This window comes from Balaenoptera borealis (assembly GCF_965194805.1).
Source record: "Balaenoptera borealis genome assembly, contig: HAP1_SCAFFOLD_790, whole genome shotgun sequence".
Classification (NCBI taxonomy): domain Eukaryota; kingdom Metazoa; phylum Chordata; class Mammalia; order Artiodactyla; family Balaenopteridae; genus Balaenoptera; species Balaenoptera borealis.
This window is the reverse complement of record NW_028123411.1, coordinates 32,498-44,546: the sequence shown is the minus strand read 5'-3', so window position 1 is coordinate 44,546 and position 12,049 is coordinate 32,498. Positions and strand designations below refer to the sequence as shown.

Here is a 12,049-nt window from a genome sequence, read left to right as displayed (position 1 = left end):
ATAAATAAAATAATTAATTACACAGTCCTCCCCTGTCCCCCAGTCACTATCAAAATAGCTAGTTTTGATTTTCACTCAGTACCTATCGCTATTTGAAATCACCTTCAAATTTATTTCTTTAGTTGGTTCTCTCTTGCCTCGTGAGAATGTAAACACCATGAACAAGCGAAACATGTTCACTTCTGTATAAACAATACCTAAAAGAGTGCCTGGCACTTGGCAGGAGTTCAGCTGGTACTTCTTACCTTTCATATTTTTCAAACTGACCTTCGGGAAACTCGACTTGACATATGGTCTGACATATGCAATAAAATAAGGAATTTAGACTCAATTTACCTAGGATTGTAAAGAGATGCAATATCAGCATATTCAGGGCATGAGCATTACCATTTCTCCATTGTAGGAAAATGCAAGTAGTTTGTTTTCATATTCTTTCCTATTGAGCCCACACAGGGCATCAGAATCCTTCTTAACACAAAGTTCAAGGCAGTCATTATGAACCAATTGCAGTTGGAAGACTAGATGGAATTTATGTGCCATCCTCAGAGAATAATGCCTGGGGGAGAAAAAGGTTCATATTGTAGAAGGAACTAGGGACATTAAGGCTGGGGGGAACAATGATAATCATGCAATAATAATTGATTGATTAATTGATTGCTACATGCCAGGTACTATTCGAAGCTTTGATAAGCAATATCTTACCCAATCCTCACATCAACCTTATGAAATGGGTTCTATCTTTACCCTGTTTTCACAGATGGGGAAACTGAGGCATAGAGAAGTACCATTCCCAAGGTCACACAGCTAATAAGCAGCAGAGCAGATATCTGAAACCCAGAACTTTAATTCTGGACATCTCCCAGTTAGTTATTATATACATTGTCAGCTTGGGATATGGAGTGTGAGATCTCTTCCTTTGAATATTTGAAGGGCTGCCAAGTAGAAGAGGATGAGACCTGTTCTATGTGGCTTCAAGGTCACTGAGACAACCTGTCACATTTGCATAATATACTCCCATAATTCACACATTTTTATCCTCAAAACAACCCCACGTGGTTGCCATAAAGACACAGGACTCTGTGCCTTGGAGAGGAGAACTGCCTTGCCCGATCCACACAGTTGAAAAGCAGCCTAGGCAGACTTCAACCCCGATTCTCTTTACCGGGTGTCCTGGGCTTGGTCCATTATGCTCAATTACCTGTAGCATTAATTCAACAAAACTTGACTCCCCTGATGCTATAAATCTTGCACTCTGCTAAGCTCTGAGATTCAGAGATACAACAAACCTGCTTTTAACAAATGTAGAGCCTGGTAGAAGAGATGCAGAATAGCCCCTTGCAATCTGGCATTTGGAAGCCACAGGAATCACAAGGAATGGACAGGAGGACAGAGAAACGGAGGCAGACACTTGTCTAGGGTGAGAACCCTACGGAAGGCAACGCATGACACAGAGGACACATGGGTGGGCAGCCGCCTCAGGGAGATCATTTCCATTCAATGTAAGAAAGAACTTCCCACCAAATGTGCCAAAGGTAGAAAACTCATTTAATCTGACATCATCATAGAAGGATTTCACTGGCTTATTTTTAGGCCACATGGTCGGAAGAACTCTACATATTGGATAAAAGGTTGAATTTGAGGACCATTTAACCCTCTCCCCGCCCAAAACATGTATGAGATCTTGGCTTCTCCACGAATTATTTGATTATTCACACAATTCAATTCTGTGTCACAGTTTTTGGCAGGCACCACACCAACAAGCTTCAGGCCTTGAGGGCTCTATCCCTGGGTTTGAAAATTTCTCAGCCCAAGGGAAGAGAGGCACCTGAACCACCACCACATTTTCTCGATAAGTGAGTCCTGGGAGATATACGCTCAGTGCTAAGTGTTGCTCTTCTGCTGGTTCCAAAGAATTTTCTATAAGGCATCCCTCGTCTTCAGAAATGATCCTAGAAGGTAAGCTGTTACCGTTTCAGCACTGATTTACTCATTCATTCCACGATCATTTATTAAGTGCCAAACCCTCTGCTAGTTGCTGAGAGAAACTTATTCAACCCAACAACATGCCCTCCTAACTCCAAATGTGAGTGAGATAAATCACCATCAACTGAGGCCTAAGGGGACATGATTGGTGTCTGGAATCCTTGGACCATTATCAAGGAGGTAAAAAAGAATCTGGAACTGTGACTGTTACTTGTTAGGAAAGTCACAGGAACAGGAGCTTTCAAACAGGTAATAAAAAGAAGTGGTAATAATAAATAGGGAGGGTTTTATTCCATAAGAGAGACTTGTGGTAGACAGAATCATGACACCCCCAAAGATGTCCACATCCTCATCCCAGAATCTGTGAGTATGTTACCTTACGTGGCAAAAGGGGACTTTGTTAATGTGATTAGGTTAAGGATCTTGAGATGGGGAGATTATCCTGGATTATCCAGTGGACCCAGCATAATCACAGGATACTTATAAGAGAGACGTAGGAAGTCAGAGCCAGAGAGACACTGGATGACATTGTACAGCTGGCTTTGAAGATGGAGGAAGAGGCCGTGGGCCAGGGAATGCAGGCAACTTCCAGAAGCTGGAAAAGGCAAGGAATGGATTCTCCCCTAGAATCTCTAGAAGGACCACAACCCTCTGACACCTTGATTTTAGGACTTCTGACCTCCAGGACTGTGAGGTAATAAATTTGTGTTGTTTTAAGCCACAGTGTTTGTGGTAATTTATTCCAGCAGCAACAGCAAATACAATACTATTTGTTGAGTTGTGCGTGTATCAGATAATTTACATTCATGTATTCAAAAAAAATTTACTGAATAAGTATGATGCTCCAGCAATTCTGCCAGCTTCTGAGGGTACAGCAGTAGCCCAAATAATGAGGAACTAATCTATAGTCCAGTGAGTAAAAAATGAGAAAACAGCCCAGTAAGCTTGGTATTGCTACACCCATTCTAGTGATAAGCAAATGAAGACAAAGAGGTATAAACCAACTTCTCCAAAGTCTTTCGAGTTATAGATGGCCCAGTCGAACTCATCTGTCTCACAAAAAACCAATGCCATTTCCACCATTTTCTCATTTTCCTTAGGGACAGTTCAACGATGCAGACCTAAAATTCTTTCACATGCATAACCGTCTCATTTTCCTCTAAATTCCCTGAGAAGCTGCATACGTCCTTTACTCTGATGGGACAGGGGCCACTTCTAAAGCTGCTTTGAACCATGGCACTTCTCAACTTTCTTTTCTTTTGGACCACAGACATGTATCTTGTTATAGGCAGCCCCTAATATTTTGATTATTTTGATGCAAATCCATCACCCGTAATAAATTCCCCTGCTTTCTAAATGCAATCGATTTTAGAAGCATGAAAGCAAAAACTAAGTAAGCCCTGACAGTCTTTGCAAGTGTCCGTGACAGGAGAGACCTAAGTGGCTGAAAGCTATTTTCCTCACCGTCAATCTGCCAGATGATTTTCCTTGCACAAACACATACCCATACGGTCTGGCTAATGCTTGCCTTTTTGGACATATGTGAGCAAATAAATGTAATTACGAGAAAGATGTAATCACAATTGCTTTGCTATTAAAGCTGCTGTACACTCTCGTGGCTTGGTTAACAATATATGTAGAAGGGTGGAATTACTTGCTACTCTCCCAGGAAGAAAAACATGACAGAAGTATGGCCTCCTTTATATTATATCTGCAAAATACAACATTTAAATGCATAATTTGACTTTCCAAGAATCGCACCAGAAAACCTTTTAACAGAAACAGCAGGGAGAGAAAGCTTTTTAAATCATGATACTCCATGAAGGATTATGAGAATGGAGGTCATCGCATGAGACAGAATTGCAAATACAATGAGGAAAATCTTTCTCCTCTGTGTAAATACATGGGAACAATTTATTCTTCTCTGTTGAGCTATCAGGGGATATTTTCAGCTTCTGGAAAAAGAAAAGAAAAGAAGCCACCATGTCCAAATGGATCTATTCAGAGTGACGTGCTTGCTGGTACCTGGTAGGAGTGGTCAGCTTCTCACATACTGAACCAGGCTGCCTGAGAAGATCCCCCTGAAGACTTGCTTCCTCATAGCCTGTTAAGCAACTGGGCACACAGAGGCTGACAAGATTCTCACCTGTATTCAGTCCTTAAAGGAAGAAAAAGAAAGGGCAAGTCTATCTATGTCACAGTGCCTGAAAGCCAGCATACCAGGCTAGTGGTCCATTTGACATGACCAGGCATTGACCATCTTCATGTTCAATTCAGCTCCCAGAAACATCCAACTCTACCAGTTGGGTTCTTTGGCCAGCACTGGGTGCTGGCCTCTTTGGTGAGATTGTCAGAGGGAAAGAGGTTACTCAACAATATAGCTGATTTCTAAGTCATAATGAAACATCTATAAAACTAACACCTTCATTTGGCATCTCTGTGTGTGAAAGTACACCCAAACATGGGTATGCCTTCTTTAGGAGTCATTATGGACAGATAGATAGATAGTCTTTTTTTTTCACTTGACATTTCTTGATCACTTATAATAAGCTGGACAACTATTTCAACACTGAGAATGTAAAGGGTAGTAAGACACACACAGTTTTGCCCTCAAGCATAACATTACCTAGTTGAGACAGACAAATGAAGGAATAAACAGACTGTATCAATAAAAAGCAGCCAGTGCTATGTGAGAGTAGGTGAAAGAGGGCTACTTCTTTGGTTCTTCGCCTACACAAGGTCTCAGAATCTTGACTCCGATTATACATTGGGCTCACCAAGTTCAAATACTTTAGTTAAACTCCAAAAACTTTTTTGTGTTGTTTTGTTTTTAACAGGACTTTGTAATGAGAGCCAAGCATTTTATGTGAATGACTGATACATAAAGTAAAATAAACTATATAGTGTTTCCTTTATGATGAACTTTAGTAATGTATTTCTTCAATGCTATAGTTCAGGGTTTTTCACATTTTAGCATAGCTGAAAATAGGATGATGTTTCCTCCAGCAGTGGAATCTCAAAATTGCAATGATAGTATTTTACCTGTCTTAGATATACATAAAATCATGTTGTGTCTTACTCTTAGATGTAAGGAATTATAATTTATATGAATATATTCATATATCAATAGCAGCTATATACAGAGTACTGATTACATAGTGGTGTTGTTGATAAATGCCAATTAGATAGTAGTGTGCTGATAAATGTTTAACAACCAGCTCTCTGATTTGTATCATTTGCCAAGTGTTCCTAGTGTAAATCCTCCTGCCATGGTCAATTTCAAGCTAACAAGGTCACATCACTGAATGTAAGCTGGGATGAGATGAGCACGATGGGCCTGGAGAGCCTGGATGAGCCGGCCCCAGCACACCGCTGCACGAATGCAAATCAACCCCCTTCCCCACCAGCGTGGCTCCGTCTATAACAACCTGTAAAGCCCTATCAGTGTTTTTACTTAATATCACCCTGACAATATCAAGTTATATATAATCTAAAGTGTGAATCTGATATTAATTTGCAGTCCCTTCTTATTAGAATCCTAGCCTCTGTTTTTGAGGGGAATATTTCTGTCCTTATCCCGCTTAAATCCTGTTTCTCGTTATCTGGTTTGGTGTCAGCTGCTGACTCTAGTTTTTGTATAATGATATTCCACATTCCATAGTAATCTTCATTAGAAATGGACAAATGTATACAGGCTTTATATGAATTGCAGAGCACAGTTGGTGTTTGTCTGAAAAATGTTTTGAGTTCGAACTTGAAGACTGAATATTTTCCCCCCATGAGCAGAAAAAACAAAAAGAATGTCCACTCTCACCACTTGTATTCACTGTTGCACTGGGTGTTCTAGCCAGTGCAATAAGGCAAGTAAAAGAAATAAAAGTGATCCCAATTGGAAAGAAATAATTAAAACTGTTCTTAATCATATATGACATGGTCTTCTACGTAGAAAATCTGGTCGAATCACCCCAAATGATACTGAAACTAATAAGTGAGTTTAACAAGGTTGCAGTATACAAAATCAATACACAAAAATCAGTTATATTTCTATAAAGAAATAACTGGAAATATAAAAATTTAAATACCATTTACAATATCATCAAAAACTATGATACTTGAAATACTTAGGCATAAATCTAACAAAAGATGTGAAAGTCCTGTACTCTGAGATCTATAAAACATTGCTGGAAAAATTAAAGACCTAAATAAATGGAAAGATATACTGTGTTCATTGGTCAGAAGCCTCAATATGGTTAAGATGTCAATTCTCCTTAATCTCCCAGCAGGCTTTTATGATAGAAATTGATTATATTCTAAAAGTCATATGGAAATGCAAAAGCTAATATAGCCAAAATAACTTTTAAAAAGAATAAAGTTGTACAGCTTACACTCCTAGATTTCAAGATTTATAATAAAGCTGCAGTGATAAATGTACAGGCAACTGATTTTCTACATGGTACAAAGGCAATTCAGTAGATGAAGGGTACTCTTTACAACAAATGGTGCTGGAATCATTGAGTATCCATGCAAAAGTGGATAACTTTGATCCATACCTTGAGCAATACATAATATTAATTCAAAATGGATCACAGACCTAAAAATAAAACCTAAAACTATGAAACTTCAAGAAGAAAACATAGGAGAAAGCCTTTCTGACATTGGATTAGGCAATGATTTCTCAGATGTGACAACAAAAGCACAATCCATAAAGGAACAAATTGATAAATTGGACTTCATAAAAGTTTAAAATGTCTACTCTTCAAAAGACACTGTTAAGAGAGTGAAAGGACAAGCCACAAACTGAGAGGAAACTATTTGGAAGTCATATACTTGGTAAAGAATTTGTATTCAAAATATAGAAAGACCTCTCGAAAGTCACTAATAGAAAACAAACAACCCAACACATAAAAAGATTACATGGGTAGCAAGTAAGCACATGAAAAGTTGTCCAATATCATTAGTCCTTAGGGAAATGAAAATTAAAACTACAGCAAGATACCACTACATACCTATGAGAATGACTAAGACTAAAATGACCCATCATACCAAGTCTTGGAAAGGATGTGAAAGAACCAGAGCTCTCATACACTGCTGGTGGCAATGCAAAATGGTACAACTACTTTGGAAAATGATTTGGCAATTTCTTAAAAAGTTAAACATCCACCTGTCACATGATCCAACCATTCCATCCCTAGGCATTTGCCTAAGAGAAATGAAAATACTTGTGCATACAAAGACTCTTACACAAATGTTCATAGAAGCCTCATTTGTAATAGCCCCAAACTGGAAACTCCCCAAATATCCCATGACAGCTGACTTGTTAAACAGAGGTATAGTCATACAATGGGGTATTTCTCAGCAAAAGAAGAATGAACTCTTGTTACACACCGCAACCTGGATTAGTCTCAGAATAACTGTGGTGAGGGAAGGAAGCCAAACAAAAAATGAGAACATACTGTATAATTCCATTTATATAAAATTCTAGAAAATACACACTAATGTATAGTGACAGAAAGCAGATCCATGGTTACCTAGTGAATGGGAAGGAGTGATTACAAAGCGACACAAGGAAACTTTTAGGGGTAAATGGATATATCCGTTATCTTGTGTAATGGTTTCCCTAGTGTCTACATATAACAAAACTTATCAAATTATACATTTTTTAAATGTGCAGTTTATTATATGTCAATTATATCTCAACAGAGCTTTTTTTATTTTTTAAAGTATAGATACTGGAATGGTTTTAGTGCCAGAATTCTTAAAATATGCATACCAAGTAGATTAATGATTCGGAATAAAGAAGTAGATGGACTAATTTAACAACCATTTTTAGCACAATTTACTTGTTCTGGGCAGTGGATTTTCAGTGCTAAGGTATTAGGTAACCAGTCTGATCACCTTCTTCCCTTTAAAGTTTTTTTTTTTTTTTTTTTTGGTTAATCTGTATTCATTCACTCACTCACTCATTCAGTAAATAATTATTAAGCACTGACTAGCAGCCAGCACTCTTCTAATACAGCATTTTTTAAAAAATGAAGTCTCCATTTCAAGGAACTTGCAATCGAGTGAAGCAGACAGGCAATTAAAATATAACACTAACACATCTCTACCCTTCACTGGAAATTATTTTGTGTACCTACTACGTGCCAGACAATGTACAGTAGAAGTGAGCAAGCAACTAGGTTTCTATGCCCTGGGAATGTGAAGCCCAAGCTCAGAGATGAACATCAAAGGAAAGACTATAATAAACTGTGTGCCAGGTGGCTGCACGCTGGGGAGGCAACCTACAGAGAGGTCATCCCAGACTCCCAGAGAAAAAGATGCTGAAACTGTGGTTCTGTAGTCATTCCACGCCATCTCAAGTAGCTGATTTATACCTTTTTTCCCTAATGTTGTGTTCTAGGATGGGAATCTGGATGGTCCTATGTGATCGACACCACAGTCAGTCCTCCCTGAAGCACCCAAAGAGAAAATGTGGATAATACAGAAAACATCAGGCCCAGGTCCCAACAATAAAGGAGATACCCCACTGTGGCCAAGAGATACTTCAACTGTGATTGGGGCATATTCAAGTCATTCCTAAGTAGATGAGATATCTATTCCCCAAAACTTTCCATTATCATATCTTTGGAACAGTTCCCCATGTGGCTATTTTTAGCTACATCACTATAGTAAAGTCCAATCAGCTGAGTCATTAAATACTGGGTAGTGCCACTGTCTCCCTAATAAGATAGAATAAATTTTTTAAAATATGGCTAGGAAAGAACGCATATACGTCAAAGGTGCTGTAGAGAGGGGGTAATTCTCAGAGGTGTTTAAATTCCAAATCAAATCACCTTTCAGAAGCCAGCAAGAACATTTATTCAATATCAGATATCAGATTTTCTGTGCTCAGAATCACCTCTCTTTGAGGCCTTCCTCGAGAAGAAACATGAAGTTTTTTTTTTTTTTTTTGCATGAACAGTGCATCAACAGTGTTCCATGAGATAACATAAAAGGATAAAGCAGCTATTTTTCTACAGTGCAAAGTGGTCTTACAGGAAATTTGCTATCAGTTACATCCTCTGAGACCAAGTGTTCCCTAGAGAAGTCAAGTAAAGTCAGTGACAGCAGCAAATAAGCATTCTTCTCATCACCTGGCTTTTGAGAGGAGAGCAGTTTTAGTCGGGCCAGAGTAATCACTAGGGTTTCTTCTCTCAGAAATCTTTTATTCCTTGTCCTTTGGCTTTATCAGATACCAAACCAATTTTTCCTATATTTAGCACATTGGTCAGTACAAGCCTCCAAAGGAGGCAAGTGTCAAGGAATTATAGATTATCTGAGCTAGAAAGAGTTCAAAAGCATCTAACCCAACCTTCTCATTTTACAGACAAGGAGACTATAGCCTGGAGAGTTCGGGGCTTCTTCAATACCATCTCATTTCCATTCATCCAATACATATCTGCAATATGGTATGCATTTGTCAGCAAGTCCCCCCAACATGCTGGGTTGTAAGAGTTACACTAATTTTTTAGATGGAAAAAAAAAATGGGACTACTAAGACTTATAAGTCATCTGAGCTATTAAGTGACATAAGTGAACTTCAACTTGGATCTTAAGACTCCGAGTCCAGTGTTCTCTCCAACATATGCTGATTTACAGCTCATAAGCCAGGATTTTAACACTTTCTACCAGTGAAGAAGAAGGACCTGACAATATAACCATTTAAATAACTATGCCATGGCAAACCCTAACACTTGCTCTGCTTACCAGGGGCCTCTGGCTAGGGTCTTGGGCTGTGGGTGTTAACGTTCTTGTTATGCCTTCAACTCTTGGCTGTGAACCTATTTAGATGGGTTCTTACTGAAACTCTATTCCATTACACACAGAAATGAAATAAATGGAGCACAGAGGACGTTCTTGGGGGAAAGGATCAAAGAGTTCAGCTGGTTAGAGGTTGTGTCTAGGGAAAGGGATATTGTGTATGAGGTCTCATCAGGTTTGCAAATCCATCAGATCCCCATTGAACCAGTCATCTACTGTGCGTACAAGGTCCACAGTGATGTTTCCACAACACATGTCTATTCACATCTCTCCTCTCTTCTCCTTTGCCCTGACAACAAAGCACATGCTCATGAACAGGCTTATGAAACTCCTTGTGACATGAGCCCTGTCTTTCTCCATCTGCATCCTTCCTTAACAACCTGACCCGCTGCTCTGCCTGCTTCGTACATGCACACCTGCTTTCCATTCTCACCCTCTCTGAACTTCTCTCTCATATATAGATCCTGGCACGAGCTGTTCCTTTAGCCAGTGAAACTCTTTTCAACCTTCACAACCCAGCTCAGATGGAAATCTCTCTGAGTAGCCTTGCCTGTGCCCTCAACCCTGTAATAAATGCACCTAGGTTGGGCCTCCTATTCTCTGCATCTCACAGCCCTTATCACACTTTAATGCAAGAGCCTGTTTAATTGTGTCCATTTACCACTATGCTGTAAGCTCCCAGCTCACCAGCGTACCCAATGCCGGCTCAATGTCTTACACACGATAGATGCACAGTGATTATGTCAAACGAATGAATGAATGAATGAGTATATGAATGGATGAATAATCCTCTGACTTGGTCAATAAGCAGTTATACTAAAGCTGCTTCAATGGAAGGCAACCAAGAATGTCTAGAGGTTTAGACTTGTCTTTCCAAGTGATGTTTTTTTGGAGAGTTCATGGGGTCAGCCCAAGGCAGCAATCTCTGTCAAAAAGACCACCCAGATGACACAGAGAATGCATGTTTGCCACATATACACAACAGGCTCCAGGAGAATCCAGCTTGCTGTAAAGAATCATCAGCCAACAAAGAAGGCGATTCTAAAAGCAAACATATAACGTCCTCTGTGCTACAGAATTTATTCCTCGTTGATACCTAAATGGAACCTGAGATAGACAGAGGCTTAATGAACAAAGACTCTAAAAGAGGCAGCCTGTCCATGGGTTAAATGAAATCACTCCTGAGTATCTCCAATGGACAGCAGTTATGAGCTCCTGTACACAATTTAAAGGTAATCTTGTAATTTAAAAGGAAAAAAAAAATGCCAATCGAACCTAATGGCAAGTGACATTTTGGCTCAGCTGCGATTAGAATCAAGCAACTTTCTTCTGGTGCTTTAGCGGCAGTGGCTTCCCTGGGTTCACAGAGGGTTAATTCTGTGATCCTTGGGGATGTTTTAATGGCCCTGGTTATCCAAACCTTGATTCAGAGCAGAGGCTGCAGATTATGTTTTCTCTGCACACCCACAGACATATTAGGACCTGAAGTGGAAATGACAGGAGGAGAATATCTCCTTTCTCTTCGGAAATGCCCCAGGAGAGTTTCCCACCGCGACCTCCTCAGACCCTGGCTTTACATTAGAGTTATTGTCCTGAGAGGAGATTCAGTTAGAGCCTCCGATTCATTTCTTATAGTGCTCTCTTGTTTATTCTTGGCGGCAACTAACTTGTAAAATTTTATTATGATTTTTTTTCTTGGTTTGTGTCACGGAGGGGATAAAAAAAAGCAATGATTCTATCAACAGTCCTAAATGCAGTTGGATAAATCCACACCAAGGCTGTGTGTCTGCAGGGGAAACAGGGTAACAGGTTGTTCTGTTCCCAGTGGTCATTCTCTGGGTTTAGAGCTGTGTTTCTAACAGCCCAGAAGACTGAAGGAGAGAGGAAAGCGTAGGCTTGCGGGTACCACTGGGATGGCGCTCGAGCTAATGTGGAGTTCCAATTTCATCCTCTCACCAGACGGGTATTAGGGTGATCCTTATCAAGCACCATGTGATCAAACCACCCCCACCACCACTTGGTGATTCACCAAAATTACCACGGCTCACCATAATTGCCACATTGAACACTTCCCAGATTCTACTGCCCCTAGCTTCAAGCTATACTCCAGTGACACTAAAATGTACACGTACTCATTGTTGGTCCACTGTTTCATGACTGTTAATGCTTGCTTATGCTGTTCTCTGTCTTAGAACATCCTGTATTTTCTCCCTCCATGCTTTTTCCCCTAACTGCTACTACTCACTAGTCCAGAATCAACTCCTCA

General features: G+C 39.7%; 1 long non-coding RNA gene across 1 annotated transcript in view; it reads right to left on the bottom strand.

The window, feature by feature from the left end:
* Positions 1-12,049, bottom strand: part of LOC309621661 — a 278,524-nt gene that overhangs the window by 254,987 nt on the left and 11,488 nt on the right. The window lies entirely within an intron of this gene.